The sequence below is a fragment of the Acomys russatus genome, chromosome 18, assembly GCF_903995435.1.
Source record: "Acomys russatus chromosome 18, mAcoRus1.1, whole genome shotgun sequence".
Classification (NCBI taxonomy): Eukaryota; Metazoa; Chordata; class Mammalia; order Rodentia; family Muridae; genus Acomys; species Acomys russatus.
In genome coordinates, this window is record NC_067154.1 from 87,662 (window position 1) to 109,223 (window position 21,562).

At 43.9% G+C, this 21,562-nt stretch overlaps 1 protein-coding gene across 1 annotated transcript in view; it reads left to right on the forward strand.

The window, feature by feature from the left end:
• Window positions 1-6,945: 6,945 nt before the first annotated feature.
• The window catches only part of Zmym2 (zinc finger MYM-type containing 2), a 67,479-nt gene continuing 52,862 nt past the window's right edge, over window positions 6,946-21,562 (forward strand). Inside the window, 2 exon segments of the mRNA XM_051160612.1 lie at window positions 6,946-7,011; window positions 8,097-8,159. The gene's annotated coding sequence lies outside the window, so the exon portion shown is untranslated.

A 21,562-nucleotide genomic window follows, 5' to 3' on the forward strand; every position in this document is an offset into this window, starting at 1 on the left:
GGCATACCCCACTCTGTACCCTAAACTTTTCCTCCCCCAGAGGCTCTTCTCTGTATAATCCAGATATTTTGGTCCCTCTCTTGCTTCCTGCAGTTCTCTGGCCCTGTTTGTGCTCTCTCTCTCTCTCTCTCTCTCTCTCTCTCTCTCTCTCTCTCTCTCTCTCTCTCTCTCTCTGTCTCCTCTTCCCCTGCACCCCTGCCGCGCCCCCGCCATCCTGCCCTTCTGCCTCCGTGTCTACATGGCGACTTCCCTGATCTTGTTCTCCAAGACCAGTGTACTGGACAGAGAGCAGTTGCCAACTAAACCTGCTTTTATACTTTTTGTTGTTGTTGTTGTTTTTGTTTTCCGAGACTGGGTTTCTTTGTGTATCCTTGGCTGTCCTAGACTCATTTTGTAGACAAGGCTGGCCTCGAATTCACAGAGATCCATCTCCTGAGTGCTGGGATTAAAGGTGTGTGCCACCATGCCTAGGTTTGCTTTCATACTTTTTCTTTTCTTTCTTTCTTTCTTTCTTTCTGTTTTTGTTTTTTTCGAGACAGGGTTTCTCTGTCTAATCTTGACTGTCCTAGGCTCACTTGCTCACTTTGTAGACTTTGTAGACCAGGCTCGCCTCACTTTTATACTTTTTAAAATTATTTATTTATTTATTTATTATGTATACAGTGTTCTGGCAAGTATACCTGCTCGTCAGAAGAGGGCACCAGATCTCATTATAGACGGCTATGAGCCAGCATGGTTGCTGAGAGTTGAACTCAGGACCTCTGGAAGAGTAAGACAGTGCTCTTAACCTCTGAGCCATCTCTGCAGCTCCACTTTTATACTTTTAATTCAGCATGAATTGGCTTATTTTGTCAGCAGAGACAATCTATTACCACTAACTGTCCGAATACAGGAGTTTATGGAGGTCATTCTCACTCAAACCAGAAAAAACATCCTCTGCAAGAACAGCAAGTGCTCATAATTGATGAGCCATGTCTCCAGTCCCCTTTATGATTTTTTTTCTGAGATAGGATTTCTTGTTGCTCAGGCTGACTTTGAACTTGCTAAATGGCTAAGTGTGGCCTTCAACTCCTGTTCCTTCTGCTTCTCCCAAGTGTGGGACCACTGGTGTGTACCACCATACCTGGATAATATTCAAATGATTATTGCATTAGTTGAAACAGGGTCTTACATAGTCAAGGATGGTCTAGAACTCAATTAGGTAACTAATGAAGACCTTGAATCCTTGATCCTTCTGGGATTAGCATGTACCCTAAGCCCTGCTCAAATGTCTCCCGTACGTCAGGCTGGCCTTGGATTTACTATGAGGATGAGTTTGGCTTCTTGATCTTCTTGCCTGCACCTCCTAGGTGGGAGGGTTATAAGCATGTGCCACTGCACCTGGTGTATGCAGGGTTATTCTGTCAGCAGATCTACAACCCTCAAATATTTATTTTATTGTTCTTATTTTTCTATGTCTTTTTCTTTTTCTTTTTTTCCTTTTTTTCTCTTCCCTCCCTCCCAACCCCCAAGATTTCTTTGTGGCTATCCTGGAACTGCGGAGCAGGCTGGCCTCAGATGCAGAGATCTGTCTGCCTCTGCCGCCTGAGTGCTGGGGTCAAAGACATGTCTACCATACCTGGCTTCAAATTGTTATGGGGTAGTCACCAGAGAAGACTGCTCGGACATGGGTCTAAGCCAATAGAAAGCCTTTATTAGCTGAGCAGCTACTCTACACTTGGGTGTTCAGGATCCCGGTGTAGCACTGAGCCTTTCTCCAGGTGAGCTTTTAAACACAAAAATCGTGTTCTGGGTTGACATACTTCAGTTGACAAGAACAGTTAAGACAGAAGTGGAACTACAGAAGGCAACAGCAAGGTCAGCACATTTAGAGATTTTCCCAGAACTATGGACTTTGATCGAGTAGCCCTTTGTTTTTGTTTTGGCAGGTGGCGCTGTCTACCTACAGAGTTTTATAGCCTTAATGGCACTCCCATCATGGAGTCAGTTGTGCTAAGGTCTGGGGCCTTGTTATAAAATGGTTATTTTTAAAAGAACTTCCAAACAAAAGTGAGTATAATTTGTGTTTAAGTTATCATGTATGAACCGTTCCCCAATAATGCTGTGGAAAGATGTCCTCCTGGCATGACTTGGTCCTTGTACTCTTTTTTTTTTTTAATTTATTTATTTATTATTATTGTATATACAGTATTTCACCTGAATGTCAGAAGAAGGCATCAGATCACATTATATATGGTTGTGAGCCACCATGTGGTTGCTGGGAATTGAACTCAGGACCTCTGGAAGACGTCTTAACCGCTGAGCCATCTCTCCAGCCCGGTCCTTGCACTCTTGAACTCACAGCAGCTGTAACTACTTATGCAAGATTTGGCCCATTTCTGATCATCATAGTGGTGGTAAATGGTTCATAATCTTTTTGTTTTTCCAGACAGGGTTTCTCTGTGTAATAGCTCTGGCTGTCCTGGAATTAGCTCTGTAGTCCAGGCTGGCCTTGAACTCACAGAGATCCGCCTGCCTTTGACTCCTAAGTGCTGGCGCCACCACTGCCCAGCATGTTTCATAATCTTGGACCCTTCTAGATGTACAGGCAGTTAACAGTTGGCTGGGGGAAGGGCTCATGAAACCCTGTCTCATCCCAAGACTATACAGGCAGTTAACAGCTGGTGGGGGAGGGGTTTACAAGGCCCTTGTGCCTTCCAAACAATAAGTAGATAGTTAAGAGTTGCTGGGGGAGGGGCTCCAGAGCAATGCCCTCCAGGGTGATCTAAAGTGTTAACAGTTTCTCAAAAGACTTTTTTTTTCAATGAAAATTGCCTATGTTCTTGTAATCACTCATAATTAAACCCATCTATTTACAAAGTTCTACTTGTATGGAGTCATTTCTCTTTTTGTCTTTGTACCCTACCTGGGGTAAATGGGTATTTGTTCTTCTTCCTAGGAAAAATCCACATGACATGTAGTTCACCCAAAAGTCTTATACCTGGCTGTGTATGGGCGGTACAGCCCTTTAAGCTCAGGACTCAGCAGGCTGAGATGGGAGAATTTTTGTGAGTTCCAGGGCAGCCTGGTCTCTCTGCTATACAGTGAGAGATTATAACAAAATGAAACGAAATGCTTGTAAGTTGTTAAGTTTTATGGACAAAAGAAAATGGTGAACAAGCTGGGCGTGGTGGCGCATGCCTTTAATCCCAGCACTCGGGAGGCAGAGACGGGCAGATTGCTGTGAGTTCGAGGCCAGCCTGGTCTACAAAGTGAGTTCAGGATGGCCAAGGCTACACAGAGAAACCCTGTCTCGAAAAACCAAAAAAAGAAACAAAAAAAAAAAAAAAAAAAAAAGAAAGAAAGAAAGAAAAGGAAAGAAAATGGTGAACAAAGTTATTGAATCTTATCTTCCACATGTTTTCATTTTAAAAATTATGTCAGAGTTTGTGCAAATGTTCGTGGAGTAGCACATGTTTGTAACCCTTGAATTTAGGAGGTATAAGCAAGATAAAGAGTCCAGCGTCATCCTCAGCTACCATGGACGTTTGAGGCCAGCCTGGAGTGTATGAGGCATTTGAGCAGAGCTCAGTGGCATAAGTTTATCCCACAATTTGGGAGGTGGAGGCAGAAAGACCAGGAATTCAAGGTCTTCCTTAGCTACATATTTGAGTTCCAGGCCATGGAATGTAAGAACCTGTTTCAACTAACCAAATAAAACACTTGAATATTTTCCAGGAAGGGGGGGTGAACACCTGGCCTTCCACCTTGTGGATTCCAGAGGTTGAGCATAGGTGGTTGCCAGAGAATTATGAAGTATAAAACAGCAACAACATCAGGGAATTGATGGCAGTATAAAGCCGTTCCCATGTGAACAGTTTATGGTAAACCAGTCAATCAGCTTACCACATTAAAAACACTTCTCACAATAGATTCAGTGAGTAAGCTGGGCGTGGTGGTGCACGCCTTTAATCCCAGCATTCGGGAGGCAGAGGCAGGTCTTTGTGAGTTTGAGGCCAGTGTACACAGAGAAAACTTTTATTGAAAAACCAAATGTTAGCTCTGTTTAGTTGTATAATATTTCCCATGTTTCAAATGAAGTACTTCAATCATAATTCAGTCCGAGCGTTTGCTCCTGTGTAATATAGCATGACAATCACACAGAGAACTGTGTGAACTTGGGCAAGTTCTTTCGCTTCTGGATACCTCTTTTTGGCATTGTTAAAACAGAGAACACACTCATCTTTTGTGGAGAACATAAATAAAAAGTCATTATTTTAGTAGCAACTAAAAAAAAAAAAAAGAAAAACCAAATGTTTTACACACACACACACACACACACACACACACACACTCTGAGTTGATTTAGAATATGACCCCAATGTCTTCATCAGACTCAAGGATCAGGGATGTACTCAAGTAGAGGAGGAGGACAGAGTCTAAGAGCCAGAGGTGGTGACGACGCCAAGGAAACAACAGGACTGATACACATATGACCTCTCAGAGAGGCTGGGACAGAACTCATAGGACCTGCTGGGTTCAAGTTCCAGCACTGTGAGAGGGAAGAGGACCCTGGGGTCCCACTCCTAAGCAAGAAGCTATTTGCAACTAACAACTGCTGGCAAATGGAAACTCAGTTTTTTCCACGGAACTGTCATTGAGTATATCAACCAACCTTCAGGGCAGACCAGGGGCCCAGTAGTTGGCCAATACTAATGAACTGCATACTTTTGGGGGCGGGGTTCTGAGACAAGGTTTCTCTATGTAGCCTTGGCTGTCCTGGACTTGCTTTGTAGACCAGGCTGGCCTCGAACACACAGAGATCCTCTGCACCCTAGTGCTGGGATTAAAGGCATGGACCACCATGCCTGGCTGGAATGGTTTCTTTAAAATACATAGAAATATTATACGAATATGTTTTGTTTTTTGAGTGAGGGTATAGCCCTGGCTGCCTGGTGCTCTGTATACCAGGCTGGCCTTGGACTTGGGTATCTGTCTTGTCTCTGCCTCCCAAGCACTGGGAATAAATGGTGCACAGGCACATTTTGGCTTTTTTTTTTTTTTCGTCTTAGAGGTTTCCTATTTGTGTTTTTCTTTTGGGAGTAAAGCACAAGACACTGGAGTAGAGAGAAGTAGGAGGTTCGAGAAATGGGAGAAGGGAAAACATAAAAATATATGAAAAAAAAATTAAGAAGAGAACATGGCCCTACATAGCAGCAGAAAGATACTGTCACGTTTTCAGTCAATTTTATCGTTTCTCATATTTATTAAGAGGATGTTCTTATTGTGACAACAGCATAGAGCCTGTCAATGTAAAATGGTATTGTCTAATACGAAATTTCACAAGAATGCTTTTGTGTACCAAAAACAAAAGATTTTTTTTAAATGAAAATTTTCTGAAAAATACTCTGTGACGCTGGTTCATATACATGTTGTGGTCAAGAGAGGAGTCTATGTATGGAGTCTAGACACTATTGAAAGCATTTGGTTTCTATCAGGTTATCCTTTGTAAATGGCATCCACTCGAGTTTACACATTAGTCTGGAGTCCTTAATCGATAATTCACTTCATTAAATATTTCACGTTCATTATCATCCTGAAGAGCTTTAAAATGAAACGTCATATGTCTCATTAATAGGCAGTATTGTCAGCCCGGAAATTGAGAGGTCTAATTTAATTCATCCATTTGGCTGAGGAAAGTAACCAACAGCATCCGTTGTAATCCCGCTCACAACCGCCAGGGCGAGATGCATCTTTTAGGTCTTTCCAGGGAGTCCTGGTAATCCCGCACCATGACATCCGCCGAAGATGTAGGTGTAGACGAGGAACAAAAGACCCTCGTGCCGCCCTTCCCGGGCTCCGCTCCGAGCGCGCCCGGCGGGGCTCCCGTGCGAGGGTCACTGTCTACGGGGCCAGGACCCGAGCGAAGGGCGCGCGGTGACCCAAGCGAGGCCCCAGCAGCGTGGAGAACAGATGCTGGGCAGGCCTGCGGGCGCGCGCTCTACTAGACACCGACGGTCGAGCCCTGACAGCCCGGGTCCCCGGGGCGCGGGCCCCGCGGCTCCATCTTGCGGGGCGGCAGCGTCTGGTCGCCCCACCGTCGTGCGGCCTCGCCGCAACGTAGGCGCCCGCGCGCCCTTGGCGGCCGAGGACAAGGCCGACGGTAGAGCGCGGTCCGGGCCAAGTTTCCACGGGCTTCGGTTCAGATGGGCCCCAAGTTCTCCCAACAGATCCCACAAAATGGAGGACGACGTCTCCTCCCGCCGCAGCCATGGCGGAGGTGGGGGACCGTTCCCACGGGCGAGGCGAGGTGGAAGCGCCTGCACCGTAGCCAGGGCGCTAGCAGCCGCGGCCCGGGCCGCCCCCTCGGCCCGCCGCAGGCACTGCCGGGCTCGCCCGTCGCCGGGGCCTTGGGGACCTGGACAGGGAGGACGCTGGGGCATCGAGGCCGCGTCTCTCCTCGGGCAGAGTCGCAGGGGGCTGCGGTGACCGTCTAGAGGCCAAGGCCGGGTAGCTGGACCCCGGTCCCGCGGGAAGCCTCGACGAACGGCCCCCGCCCCGAGGCCGAAGCGTGATCCGTACTGCGGGTCCCGCCACTCGGGCTCCTGACCCCGGCGGACCCGGCGGAGAGTGGGGGCGGGGCGGGGCGGGGGCACGGAGGGAGGGAGGGCCGGCTAAGCCCGGGGCTGGCGGCGGCCGGGGGGGGGGAGTGGGAGGAGGAGGGAGCGGCAGCCCCGAGGGCGTGGCCCACCTTTGACGGACAGGCGCTCTGACTACTTCACCGAGGAGGGTCCTGAAAGAAGGCCGGCTGAGCCAATGGGCACGCCCGAGGCATTCCGGGCCGCCTTCGCCAGCAGCCAATGAGCGTGCGGAGGGCGGGGCCTCCCCGGGCTCCGCCGTGCCGCCGCCTCCTCTACCTCCTCCTCACCAGCGCTAAAGCCGGGACTGGACCGAGCGGAGTTGTGCGTGTCGCCGAAGGGGGGTGGGCCGGGGGAGGGGAGGTTCGTTCCGCGGAGCTGCAGCCAGAACCGGGTGAGGCTTCTCCCCGCTGTCTTTCCTGTCGAGGGCCGCGGAGGGTGGGGGTGGCTGGGAGCAGCGCAGCCTCCGGAGGAGGAGGCGGGGGCGACAGGGGAGGCGGAGATGGGTGAGCGCAGCCTCGGGAGCCTCCCACCGACCCGGGCTTAGCAGCCCGCGGCGGCCGGCGTCGCTACTGCTTGCTGCGTCGGGGCCTCGGGGTGCGCTGGGGGCCGCGCTCATGTCCCGGGCGGCTTCGCGTGCGGCCCGAGTGCTGAGCGAGCGCGGGCGCGGCCGGGCGGGCTGGGTGAGGCGTACGCCGGGGCGAGGGGCGCGGGGGCCTCGGGGCGCGGGCGGCGGCGGCCGGAGGTCGCGGGGTGTTTTCCTTTCTGTGCTGCGGGCCGGGGAGGGGCCCGTTGGTCCTCGGGCCTGGGGTCGGCCTCCCACCCTGTCTGCCTGACCGAGACCCCAAGTTTTCGATGGCGAGGGCCACCGCCTGAGTCTGGCTTGGTCCCCTTCGTCGCTGGTCTCCTCCCCGGCGCTGTGCTGCGCGGCTCTTGCTCCTCACGTATTGTTTGGCTGGGTCTCTAATGGCGGACGGGGAGGCAGCGCTGCCGGTCGCGGACTGCAGGGGGGGCAAGCCTCGGGCCCAGGGCAACTGCTTGGGGCAAATATGAGCAATATCGGCCCAGCGCCGAGGTGAACTGTTTCTTACCTGGGAATTGGTGCTGAGTTTGGCTGGAATGACGGTGGGTGGTAAGATTTGAGAGGGGAGTGCAAGTCCCTTGCTGGCGTCGAGGCAAGGTTTGCCCCCCCCCCCCCCCCCAGGAGCAGGTTTGATGCCCTAAGGTCCGTCCCTTCCTCTGTGGATTGTGGTTTTCACATTGATTTTGGTCCCAAATAAATATTTCATTTCACTTGGATAGGAGTGGGCAGTTTTGCGTGGGTTGGGGGTAATAATAGAAGGGCCGAACCTCCTTGACCTCTTAGTCCCTTCTCTGCCTCCTCCTGGTGAAATAGGCTTGGTGCTTCTACCAGATTGGATGTTCATCCATTTTTTTTTTTTTCTCCTTCTTCTTTTTTCACCCCCTCTCTTATCCCAGGACCAGGAATTTCATTCAACCCTATCTGGTGTATCTTTGGCAGAAAGTGAGGAAAACACCATTGTGAGTCCTTTGCTTCTAATTTGTTGCTTAATACAGAGGACATCGTCAGGTTATAGGGGTTCAGTATGGGACTTGGTCCTCCTGGTTGTTTTCAGGGGGAGGAGCCTTCTCTTGGGTGGCAGCTGCTCTCGGGGAGAAGCCCTAGTGATGCCTGGTGAGGCAGCTGGGAGTGGGCGCTGCTGTTTCCACCGCTGCAGACATCGCTCCTGCTGCTGCAATACCAACCTCAGCAACCAGACGACGGGCTTCTGCAGCTGCTCACGTTACCGGGGAGGAGGGGTGTTGTGAAGGAGGGCATATTTCTGGTGCCCTCTAGAGTTGTAAAGTGGGAATTAACGTTATGTCGTTTGAAGTGCAGGCAACCATTTTTTTTTTTTTTTACATTTTTTTTCTTGTCATGATGGTTAATTGAGCTAAGTATTGGACAACTAGAGAGAGCTGCCTTTTTTTTTTTTTTTTTGGCCTGACTTGAATGACAAAATTTGACCCTTACAGTGGATGTTTTTCTAGAATTTTTTCCATGTCCTTGGTTAAGAAATGACACGCTATCTGCTCTTTGCATCTACTGTTTGAGCTCATCAAGTGCTGCTCAGTCCTGTGTAGTCCTCTACTTAGACTTTTCATCTCTGATGTTGACTAACCTTCGACTAAGTCACACTTTTTTTTTTAATTTCTAAAAATTTTTATTGTGTGTGAGTGCATGATATGTTCATGTCAGTACATACGCCACAGCACCAGTGGGTATGTAGGTCAGGACAACTTTTGGAGTTGGTTCTACCCTTTGATGTTCACAGGGTTCTGTGGATCCAACTCAGGTTGTTAGGCTCATGCAGGAAGCACCTCTATTCACTCAGACATCTTGCCATCCCTGCCACTTGTTGTAGGGTCTGATGTATTCCAGGTTGACCTTGAACTTTTTGTTGCATAGCCTAGGATGACTTTGAACTTGTGATCCCTCTGTCTCAACTTCCCAAGTGCTAGAATTAGAGGCAGGTGCCCCCTTGCCAGTCTTATGTGGTACCAGAACTCAAACCAATGCTTCCTGTTGACTAGCAAGCACTACCAACTGAGCTACATTTCTAGAGCCCAAGGCACCTGGTGTTGTAATGTGTATACTTTTAAAGGTGTGTTATAAGTATAGGTACTTATGGTTTCTCTGGATGTATTTTTTTATGTGTATGATTATTTTGCCTACATGAATGTATGTGTATCATACATGTTCCTGGTGCCCAAGGATGCCAGAAAAAAGGATATTGGATCCCTTGGAACTGGAGATGATTGTGAGCCACTTGTGTGGGAACTAGAAACTGAACCCCACAAGAACAAGTGCTTTTAACTGCTGAACCATCTCTCCAACCCAATATTAAACATTTTTAACTTGTATTAAGTAATTTAATCCACAGGAGAATTTGTAGAATAGCTGATACTTCTCTTTCTGGATATGTTTTTTTTGTTTTTTTTTTTTTAATTTGTTTATTTATTATGGACACAGTATTCTTCCATGGGGTATGCCTGTATGCCAGAAGAGGGCACCAGTTCTCATTAGAGATGGTTGTGAGCCACCAGGTGGTTGCTGGGAATTGAACTCAGGCCCTTTAGAAAAACAGCCAGTCTTCTTAACCTCTGAGCCATCTCCCCAGCCCCCTGAATACTGTTTTTACTCTGAATTTGCTGAGGAGCAAATTGGCATAGAAAGATACTGGGACGTATTTAATAAAGCAAGCTTTGAACTTACACAATGTGATGACAGCCTAACATCAGCAACTGTACTGTGCTATTAAGTTCTCAGGTCGAGGATCTCACATTTGAAGCTGAGTCAAAATAATCTTTTCCTGCTTGGAAGTAGAAACATATAAAAGGACTTGAACCCTGCCTGAATTCTTTCTTTTTTAAAAAAAATAGAGAATGCTAGGCAGTGGTGCATACCTTTAATCCCAGTATTCAGACTGAGGCAAGCAGATCTCTGAGTTTGAGGCCAGCTTTGTCTATAGAGTTGCAGGACAGCCAAGGCTACACAGAGAAGCCCTGTCTTGGGTTTGGGGTGGGGAACCTGGACCAAACCAGAAAAGGGGGGGAGAATGGTAGCCAACAATTAGCATTTATTTATTTATTTACTTTAGGCTAGGATTTTGGCTTGGGCTGGCCTTTAGTTCATTGTGTAGCACAGGAGGTACTTGGGCTGTTCTTTCTGCCTCTGTTTCCTAATTGGTGGGGTTGCAGGCATGTGTTTAATTTAGATTTTTTTACTACCTCATTTCAAAATCAAGAATCTGTTTGTATCAATATAATTTTTTGCAATATATGTCCACACCTGTCTGAAAATTTGAAGGAATGTTATATTATTCGAGACAAGGTTTTACTTTGTAGACCAATATGGCCCTAAACTCAGGAGTGATTCACCTGTCTCAGCCTTCCAAGTGCTGGCATTGCAGATATTCACCACGATGCCTGGCTAGAATATAGTAAACCTCTAAGGAATTAAGTCATTCAGATACTGCATTTCAGGACCTTTCAAATTGATGATGTTTATCATATTGTCACGAAAGAGAAAAAGAACCTCCCCCACCCCCCTGTTTCTTAGTTGTGGGTTTTTTGTTTGGTTGAGACACTCTTGCTATGTATACGTAACTCAGGCTGGCCTAGAATTTGCAGCAATTCTCCTGCCTCAGTCTTAATGCTAGGATTACAGGTGTGTGCCACCTGACATGGCCTGATTTTGTCTCAGTCCTTTTTCAGTCACAGAAGCTGACATAACATTTCCAGCTTGCATGATAAGAGCTTGTCAGACCATAGATTTGTGTAACTGGACTAATTTTTGTAGGCTTTTACTCTATTTTGCTTGTTTGAGGTACAGAAGTATGCTTCAAACTGTGTTACTGTGACAAAGTGAATTTTTGCATCTAATATGCTCTGGTATTACTGTCGTAGAAAAAATGTGACTGAAACACTGTAACTCTTTGTTGTCAAAAGATGTGTAGGCTGGGTGTGGTGACACTTGCCTGTAATCCTAGCACTTAGGGAGGCAGAGGCAGGAGGATCTTTGTGAGTTCGAGGCCAGCCTGGTCTACAAAGTGAGTCTAGAACAGTCAAGACTACACAGAAACCCTGTCTTGAAAAAAAAAAAAAAGCATATCAGTTTAAAAATGAAGTTTTAATACTTGCACTTTTGTTAAGACTGCAGAATAAAATATTTGTTAAACACTAAAAACCTAATTGAGTTTGAAAATTGATTTAAGAAGTACAATCACTTGATCTCATGGTGTGATTTGCTTTTTATTTTATTTTGATTTATTTATTTATATTATTTTTTTTGAGACAGGGTTTCTCTGTATAGCCTTGGCTATCCTGGACTTGCTTTGTAGACCAGGCTGGCCTCGAACTCACATCGATCCACCTGCCTCTGCTTCCCAAGTGTTGGAATTAAAGATGTGCACCACCACGCCCGCCTCTTTATTTTATTTTGAGACAGGAGTGTCTTAGCTTGCTTTTCTGTTGCTGTGATAAAACATAGGGGGAAAAAAAACAGTTTAAAGGCGGAAAGAGATTGTTTGTTTTATACTTCCAGGTCATAGTTTATCATTGAGGGAAGTCAGGGCAGGAACTCGAGCAGGAACCTGGAAGCAGGAACCATGAAGGAATGTTGCTTGCCTTGCTGGATTGTTCCCCCCACTTCCTTCTTCTCTTCTCTCTCTCTTTTTTGACAGAATTTCAATATGTACCCACTTAGCTTCCTGTGTAGACCAGGCTTCGCTCATACTCACAAGAGATATGCAGGCCTCTGCTTTTGCTTCCAAAGTGCTACTGAAGAGTGTGTTGTATACCTGACTCAGCTAGTTTTACACAGCCTAGGCCTCTGCCATGAATAGTGTTGCCTAGAGTGGGCTGGCTCCTCTCACATCAGTCATAAGTCAAGACCGTTCCTCAATGACATGGCACAGCACATCTGATATGGGTAGCCCCCTTTTTTTGGATACTTCTTAGATGATTCTGGGCTTTGTCGCATTGATAGCTAAAACTAGTTAGGATACTTCGTTCATTGTCCACTTGACAAACAAACATATCACCTTTAAGCCATAGCTTTTCAATTCTTTCCTTGTTTCTAAGATCTCATGTTAATATCATAAAATATTGTCCAATTTTTGAAGTCATGCACGCTTTAAAAATTTCTAATATTTTAAAATTTTTAAAGTTCAAAGTCTCTTAACTGTGGGCTCTATATAATCAAAAACAATTAGTAGTCTTTCTTATTCTCAGTGGGAGGAACTGCATTTATACTCAGTTCAAAGCAAACCCCAAATCCAGCAGTATAAACCCAAATTCTGAAGCTCAGTGTCTGGCATCTGAGGCTCAGACATCTTCTGGGCTCCAAAAGCCTGGCAGTTTACCTCTTCAGCTGTGTCATCCATTAGCACATGTAACTTGTCTTGTAGGCTGGGACCAGTTCTGTTTCATTCACACTTGTATTGTTCTTAGAATGCCTTACACCATGGATTTCTGACATCTTAGTTCTCTACTGCAACTGTGACTTTATTTTCATTGATTGCCTCTCCTGTTCTGTGGTCATAGACTCTGCCTCTGCCTCATGGTACCAGGCCCCTGCCACTCTCCATGAGCCCCTCAATCCTGTAACTTTTATGCCTTCAATACCAGTACAGGTTAAGAAGCAGCCTTGGTGTCAGGTCATATCGACCTCCCCCTCCCCCACCTTCTGTATGCTGACACTGAGGAAATAATCGCCTCAAAGATTTCACTTTAGTGATACTGGCCTTTGTATTCATCACAGATGATTATTCAGCCTTAGCTTGCCCGGAATCACAAAATGATAATTGAAAATACAACACAAAGCCAGGTTTAGTGGTGCATGCCTTTAATACCAGCACTCGGGAGGCAGAGGCGGGCAGATCAGTGTGAGTTCAAGGCTGGCCTGGTCTACAAAGCAAGCCCAGGGCAGCCAGGGCTACACACAGAAAAAACCAAACCAAACCAAAAATCAAAAGAAACAACAAAAAAAAAAAATAAAAAAGAAAAAAATGAAAATATAACACAAACAATCCTTGCTTCCCTCTGAAACTTCAGACAAGCCAAATTTCTCAGCATTTTTATCTTCCAAGCTCCATTTGAAATAGCCCATTCATTAAGCACTGGTTTGCAATGGCTTTCAGACTCAAAGTTCGGAATTCTTTCACAATCCTTCAGCCAAATATTCCAAAAGCATAAAAAACCGAATAGTCAGGTTCATCATAGCTATAGCCTCACTCCTGATACCAGATTAATTTCTACTTTGCTGGTTTTTTTCTTTTTTTCTTTTTTCCCCCTGTAGTAAAACACTTACCAAGAGCAACTTTGAAGAAGAAAGGATTTGTTTGGCTTATACTTGAAGGACACAATCCATCATTGATGGAAGTTGGGGCACAGACTGGAATCAGAAACCATGGAGGAACAATGCTTCCTTGCTCACTCTTTGGTTTACTCACAGGCTCATGTTTATCTAGTTTTCTTTTTCTTTGGTTTTTCAAGACAGGGTTTCTCTGTGTAGATTTGACAGTTCTGGAACTCAGTGTGTAGACCAGGCTGGCCTCAGAACTGACAGATCCACCTGGCTGTGTCTCCCATGTGCTGGGATTAAAGGCATAGCCACTTCCCCACCCTCCCCCCCCCCCCCCCCCCCCCACTATATAGTTTTCTTATACAGCCTGGGCCTACCTGCCCACATTGGACTGGGGCCTCCCATAGCATTCATCAGCCAAGACAATTCTTCCGACACGGCACAGGCCAATCTGCTTTGAACAGTCACTTAACTATGATTACTCTAGAACTGACTAGGACACAGGGTATTATTATGTCCATATTGGCCTTAGCCTCCCTCCCAAGTACTAGTTTGTTAGGTAGGATTTTTCTATTCTAAGTTCCTAACAGTCCATTGAAAATTAGAGGTAATAATTTCTTCTTTCTTGGCCAAGAATAAGCCTTTCTTCATGGCTATACTTGTGTGTGTGTTGTATACATGTACTTCTGGTTGTGTGTACATGTTGATGTTGGGTATCTTTCCCAATTGTTCTCCATCATAGGCTTTTTTTTGTTTTTGTTTAAGATTTATTTATTATTATGTATACAATGCTCTGACTGCATGTACACCTGTAGATCAGAAGAGAGCATCAGATCACACTATAGATTTCATCATAGTTTTTTGAGGCAGTCTTTCTTTCATTCTTTTTGGGTAGGGTGGTGATTGTGTCCCATAAAGATTATGCTTAAAATTTAGTGTGGGATCTTTGTAAAAGGTATTAACTGGATGTGATGGTACACACTTTTAATGCCACAACTTGGAAGCAGAGGCAGGTGGGTCTCTGAATTCAGTGTTGGCCTGCTACATTTAGGCTAGTCAAGGCTCCATTATGAGTCCTTGTATCAAAATACAAGATAGGTGTTCTTTAGAGCCTAAATTTGTATTTACTTAATACAAGTGGTTCTTTTATTTTTCTTGGAAGCTTCCCCCTCCCCCAGCCCCCTCAGTGTTTCTCTGTGTAATTGTCCTGGCTGTCCTGAAGCTCTTTTGTAGACCAGGTTGGCCTCTGTCTTCCAAGTGCGCTACCACATGCACCTAATACCTTTTGGGTTTTGAAAAATTACTCTTTATCATTTTCTGTGTATGGGTGTTCTGCCTTCATGGTATGCTTGGTACCCGTGGAGGCCAGAAGGCGGGTACTCGATTCTATGGAGCTGGACAGTTAATGTGCTGGGACTGGAATCTGGGTCCTCTGGCAGAGCAGCCTAGTGTATATAACTGCTGAGCCATTTTACCAGCGCCCGACCCCCACCCCCTAGGGCTGTCTTATGTTTAAAATGTTTTATGTTCACTTTTAACCGAAATGTACTAACAAGGCTTTCTGGCAGTTCTGGTTGTTTGAGAATGTGGATGGGGCAAAGGGACTGGTATGTGGAAAGATTGAGGTATAAGACGGTTGGGATTTTTGCTTAACTTTATTGCCAGTATTTAAAAGCTTCTATAAAAACCTAAAAGGAAAGGTTCAGAGAACTTACAGAGGGCCCTGCAGGGTGGTACTGTAGAGGGGGCAGGGGGCTCTTTTGCTCTTTCTGATTCTCTAGATTCCCCCACCTCCACCCCACCCAAGACAGGGTTTCTCTGTGTGTCCTTGGCTGTCCTGGACTCGCTTTGTAGACCAAGCTGGCCTCGAACTCTCAGTGATCCACCTGCCTCTGCCTCCCGAGTGCTGGGATTAAAGGCATTGGTCACCACACCCGGTTCTAGATTTCTTTTATAGTCTTTAAAATACCATTTATAGCCAGGTGTGGTGATGCACACCTTTGGTCCCAGGGCTTGGGAGGCAGAGGCAGACTGATTCCTGTGATTTCTAAGGCCAGCCTGGTCTACAGAGTAAGAGTAGGACAGTCAATGCTACACAGAGAGACCCTGTTTCAAAAAACCTGCCGCCCCCCAAAACAAACAAACAAACAAACAAACAAACAAACAACCCACAAAACGACAACAAAAAAAACAAACAAAAAATTTATATAAACTGTTAAGGGTATATGCCAAATGGAGTTTTATGGACAGCTTTAGCAAAGTGATGCTAATTAAAGGATCTTGAGGACTCCCAGCTTAGACCTGACTAATGAGAAACATACAAGGAACCTGTGACTTGCAATCTGACATGGAAGGTTCATGAGTCAACCTGTGGGATCGGATGCCGTCTTTAGACAGACGGCATGAGAACTAAGCTGCGTCCGAGGTCTCCTGCTGGTGCTAGGGGAGCCCTTCGCCACATTTGCTCACAGATTTTTCTGTGCTAATTTTTGAGTGGAGTATTGAGAAGCTTCCATATATTTGTTTTTCTCTTAATTGGTCAGTGTGCCCCCCCCCCATATAGTTAATTATCATAAACTTTTTCTTTTGAAAATTCCTGTGACATTTTCAAAAATATTTATTATTACTTAAAGTTTTTTAGACTTATTTTTATTTCATGTGTACAAATGTTTTGCCTGCATGTTATGTGTATACACCATGTGTGTGCCTGGTGTCTAAATGTAACGTACACATACATGCACATGCACATGTATCATAAGTACAATTTTTTAAAAGTCTATGATTCTTCATGTCTTGAGCTTTTTAAAAAATGTTTTTTGAATACCAGACGTTGTGGTGCATGCCTGTAATCCCAGCACACGGGAGGCAGAGGCAGGCAGATCATTGAGTTTGAGGACAGCCTTGTCCAAGGTGAGTCCAGAACAGCCAAAGCTACACAAAGAAACCCTGTGTCCAGGAAAAAAAAATTTTTTTTGAGTCAGGATTTTGTGTGTGTGTGTGTATCCTTGTTATGAAAAGTCTGTAGACCAGGTTGACCTCAAACTCAGAGGTACACCTATCTCTGCCTCCTGAGTACTGAGATTAAAGACGTGAACCACCTTGAACTTCTATCTTGTGACTTCTGCTACCTGAGTGTGAACTACAGGTGTGAGGTATACCAGGTTTATGTTGTACTGGGGATTGGATTTAGGGTTTTATCCATAGGAGGTGAGGACACTTTTTTTTTTTAATAAAAAAATAAGTTTAAATATTTTACATTATTTTACATTCCCATCAGTGCCAATGGGATTTGATCCCCCCCCCCATTCTTTTCAGTAACTAAAATAAATTAGATGTGTTTTAATAATGTAGTAAACATTACATTATGGAACATTTTGAAGGATATACCCTAAATAGAATAAAGAGCTTGAATATTTACTTCATGGTAGTTATTCAAAGAAATGGCAGTTGACTTGAAATAGATAAGATTCTTTGCTGCCTTCTGTGTTAGAGACTAAATTCAGGTGGCCATGCGTGACACTAAGCACCAGCAAGTGCCAGTCTTGCTGGTTCCTTTGCATAGTTTTTTGAGATAGGTATTAAAATGCATCTCAGGATGGCCTGAAACTCTTACTTAGTTTCCAGAGTTCTGAGAGACACCAGGCTTCCAAGTTGAGATTTCTTGGTTTCATATATTTGCCTAATGGCTTATAATGTTGGACCGTCTTTTGATTTGGTTATTGGTCACTGGTGTTTCTCCTGGCAGTGTTTTATTTAAGTACACCATGGAAGTTGTACCTATATCTACCTATCCTACCTGCATTTCCATGATGGTTTTTGATTTGGAGGTATTTTCCCTCTGCATTGTCTTCATTTTCTTGGTAATGTTCTTTGTGAAAATATTGTAAACCTTGAACAGTCTATTATGTTTTTTATTTGTGCTTTTGATATCCCCAAAAAAATGAACGACAAATCCAATGGCATGAAGTTTTTTTTCCCTAAGAATTTTTCAGTTGGTTTCTATTTAGACTTTGGTTCTTTCTGAGATTTATTTGTATATTGTATATGGTATAAATAAAGGAACAATTTTTTTTTTTTTAAGTTTCCTCCCCCCCCCCCCTTTCAGGTCATCTTTCTAGTTTTGTTTCTATATGTGAAAGAAACCACATGACTGGCTGTAATTATTTCACTTAACATGATTTTGTCTAGTTCATTTTCCTGTAAATAACAGGATCTCATGTTTTTTATACTCTTTGTATACCATATTCTTTATCCATAAGGACCTTTGAGTCTTTCTTTTTGTTGTTTTTTTGAGACAGGGTCTCTCTGTAGTCCTGGCTATCCTGGAGTTCAGTATACAGACCTGACTGGTCTCCATCTCACTAAGATCTCCTTACTTTGCCTCCCAGTGATGGTGTTAACACTATTTATCATCATGCCTCGCAAAGATTACAATAAGTTACCTATAATATGTTTGCCAGAATTATATATCTAGGTAATTCTGGATTCAAAAAGAGAGTTTGGAATTGTGTATTTCAAGGCAGGGTTTCTCTGGGTAGCCCTGGTTATCCTGGAACTCACTCTGTAGACCAGGCTGTCCTCAAACTCAGAGATCTGCTTGCTTCTGCTGGGATTAAAGGCTTATGCCACTACTGCCTCTCGCTCCATTTTCATTGCTTTAGGGAGATGTATAAGAGTGTTTGTAAAAAATACAGTTTTTAAAATTACCCATTCCTGCGCCCAAATAATGACACAGAGATCTATTACATTAACTAATAATCTGGGCAGATACTCACTCACTTATTCTAACCCGTCTACACTAGCCTGCCTACTTCTCAGCCACCTGCCCCATGCTACTTGCCATCCCAGTCTCACCCTGGCCACTTCTGTTCCATCTTTGTCCTCATTCCTTCGTGGCACTCCTCATGGCTCCTTCTTGGGCTATTTTGAAATGTTGGTTGAATTCATAAGTAAAGCTATCTGTCCTAATCTTATTTTTTGCTGAGATGTTTCTGATTACTGACTTAATCAACTTGTCTCTTTTAGATCTACTCAGATTTCATAGTTTTCCATTGTGTGGATTTTAAGGATTTAAAATTTTTTATCTTTGTTATCCAGTTTGGCATATAATGAATTGCTCATGGCATACCTTAAAAATTGTATTTGGGTAAAATTAATAGTGATATCCCCATTTTTATTTGATATTTCTTCTTAGTATATAGTACTTTTTAAAAAAAAGTATGGTTTACTTTTCTCTCTAAAGAACCAACCTTTGCTTGTGTTTTTTCTATTTTAACATTTCCACAGCACCTTTTGCTTTTGTTTGTTGCTTTTTTGTGTGTGTGTGTTGCTGGTTCTTTGTTCCTTATGATTTGAGAAGACTTTTTCTTCTTTTTTCTGTTTTTGTTTTAGTAGACAAAGCTTTATGTAGCACAGGCTGACTACTGCATAGCCTAAGATGACCTTGAACTTGTTTTAAAAAGTCCCACCTCTACCTCTGGAATGCTGGGATTATTGTACCTGGTGGCACTGTATCGGTGTTTGTGGTCCTGGGGATAGAGCCTGGGGTTTCCTGAATGCTAAGCAAGAACTCTTACATCTTTATCTGATATTTGCATTGACTGATATACTTCCAGAATAGTGTTAGCTAGTGCTAGTGCAAGATAATTCTCTTTAGTTTTTCAAGACAGGGTTTCTCTGTGTATGTAGCCTTGGCTGTCCTGCACTCACTTTGTAGACTACCTCCTCAGTGATCCACCTGTCTCTGCCTCCCAGGTGCTGGGATTAAAGATGTTTGCCCACACACCTGGCTAGTAAAAAATAATTCTTGTCATTCTCTAAGATATTTTAAATATATTCTATTATATTTGCTCTATTTTGTTTTGATATATGTTTTAAAACTCATTTTTCTATTTTATTAGGAATTGGGTTGTTTTGTTTTGTTTTTGTTTTTTTGAGACAGGGTTCTCTGTGTAGCCTTGGCTGTCCTAGATGCACTTTGTAGACCAGGCTGGCCTCGATCTGCCTCTGCCTCCCGAGTGCTGGGATTAAAGGCGTGCGCAACCACGCTTGGCAGGAATTGTTAATTTTAAATTGATTATATTAACTGAAAACTGTAGCAGATACCACAAGCACATTAGCTGATATTCTTTTGATGTAGAGAATTTATCTTAGCTTCCTATAATTCTTTTATGGTATTTATTAAGCTTTTAGGTACGCTTCTAAAGAGGAAAGTTTACTTTTTTCTTCTTTTAGGTTTGAGACAGGCTTTCAGTCTGGTAGGCTTATAAGTGAGAAGATGATATATATATTTAGTTTAGTTTAGTTTAGTTTGAGACAGATTCTCACTCTGAAACCCATGCTGGGCTTGAACTCAGGTCTCATACAGTTAAGCGAGTTATGGACAATTGATAGCTAAATATGAGTGATAGTAAAGCACCTGAAATTAAATTACCTCCTGCTTATGGTACATATAGCAACAAAACATTACTGTATTCTTAAACCGGAATTGTCTTTAACAAGAGATTGAAATTAATGGGAAAATATACAGTCAGTAACTGCAGCTGAAGTCTCATGGTACATAGCTTTACTTATTATGACACTAAAGAGATAGAATAAGATTTAGAATGAAGATCTTCCATTCATAAAGTCATGGGATGATTTTATGAATCCTCAGTTAGAGGGAATATTGAAGTTTATCTGTATTTCCACTGTAGTGCTGGCAGCACTGTTGAACACTCGCTGTATTCAGCTCTCACTGTAAACCGTTGCTTTCTTCACCAGTTAACAGTTGTTCAGTTTATACTTTTCAACTATGTTAATGGAATTAAGTTTCTCATCATCAATCACACATATTTCTATTGGTATTTCTTTTCTTTTTTTGTTATTTTGAGACAGGGTTTCTCTGTGTAGCTGTAGCTGTATTGGAAGTTAGTTCTCTAGACCAGGCTGGCTCAGGTCAGCTCTGACTGTCACTGCTTCCCGAGTGCTGGGGTTATAGGCATGTGCCTCCACTGCCTAGCAGCTATCTCTGTTTTGTTGTTGTTTTCAAGACAGCGTTTCTCTGTGTAGCCTTGGCTGTCTTGGGCTCTTTTTGTAGACGAGGCTGGCCTTGAAGTCACAGCAATCCGCCTGCCTCTGCCTCTTTGAGTGCTGGGATTACATGCATGGGCCACCATTCTAGGGTAGCATATGTCTCCAATCAGTACATTGGTGTTTGTCTCTGTAACCCTGTGAAACTAGGTACAGAGCTCCAGAATTGGCAGCCATTCAGCTATTGCTCAGACTTAGTGGGTCACAAATGCCGAGAAAGACATGCTTTGTGAAGTGTCACCCTTCCTGAGGCTTGGGAATGATTCTTGAATTATTTGAAGGATCTCCTAAGTTTTTGTTTTCTTTTTCAAGTTGGAATATTGTTCCTGTTCCATACAAACATGCTGCTCTTCAGTTTCATTAACTGCGGACATGTCAGTCATCCAGTCAGTGTGCTTATAATTCCTTAGGCTGCTGCTATTATTATTACATATTACATATTATTACTATGTATTATATATTGTTGTTATTATATTCAGAACGTCCCTTTGGCTATCCATTAGTCCTCTAAATAGATATTCTTAAAATTGCTCAAAGCATTCTGGTTTTTTTCCTTCCAGAGGGTATGTAGTTGTTCTTTGCGTGAACTTGTCTGGTTTCTGTGGAATTCCCATAACTTCTATGGGCTATGGCTAAATCATTGTAGCTTTATTGCTGTTTTGTTTTGTGTTGTACTTTGGGTTTTGTTTGATTGTTTTTACTTTATTTATTTATTTTTTGTTTGATTGTTTTTAAACTAGGTTTCACTGTATAGTCCTGGGTGTCCTTGAACTTCCATTGTAAATAGGCTGGTTTCAGACTCATGGGAATCTGCCGTCTTCTCTTTCCTGCATGCTGGTGTTAAAAATGGGGTGGGCCCAACCAACCCAATTTTCTTGCTATTGCTTTAAATTCATAGACTTCTTGGTAGTACTTCATTCCTTGTCACTTGTTGAGGGCTGTGATCTGCTCAGAGATTGTCCTGCCCTGTCAGGATCTCAGTCTTTCAGCAAGGGTGCTAGCATCC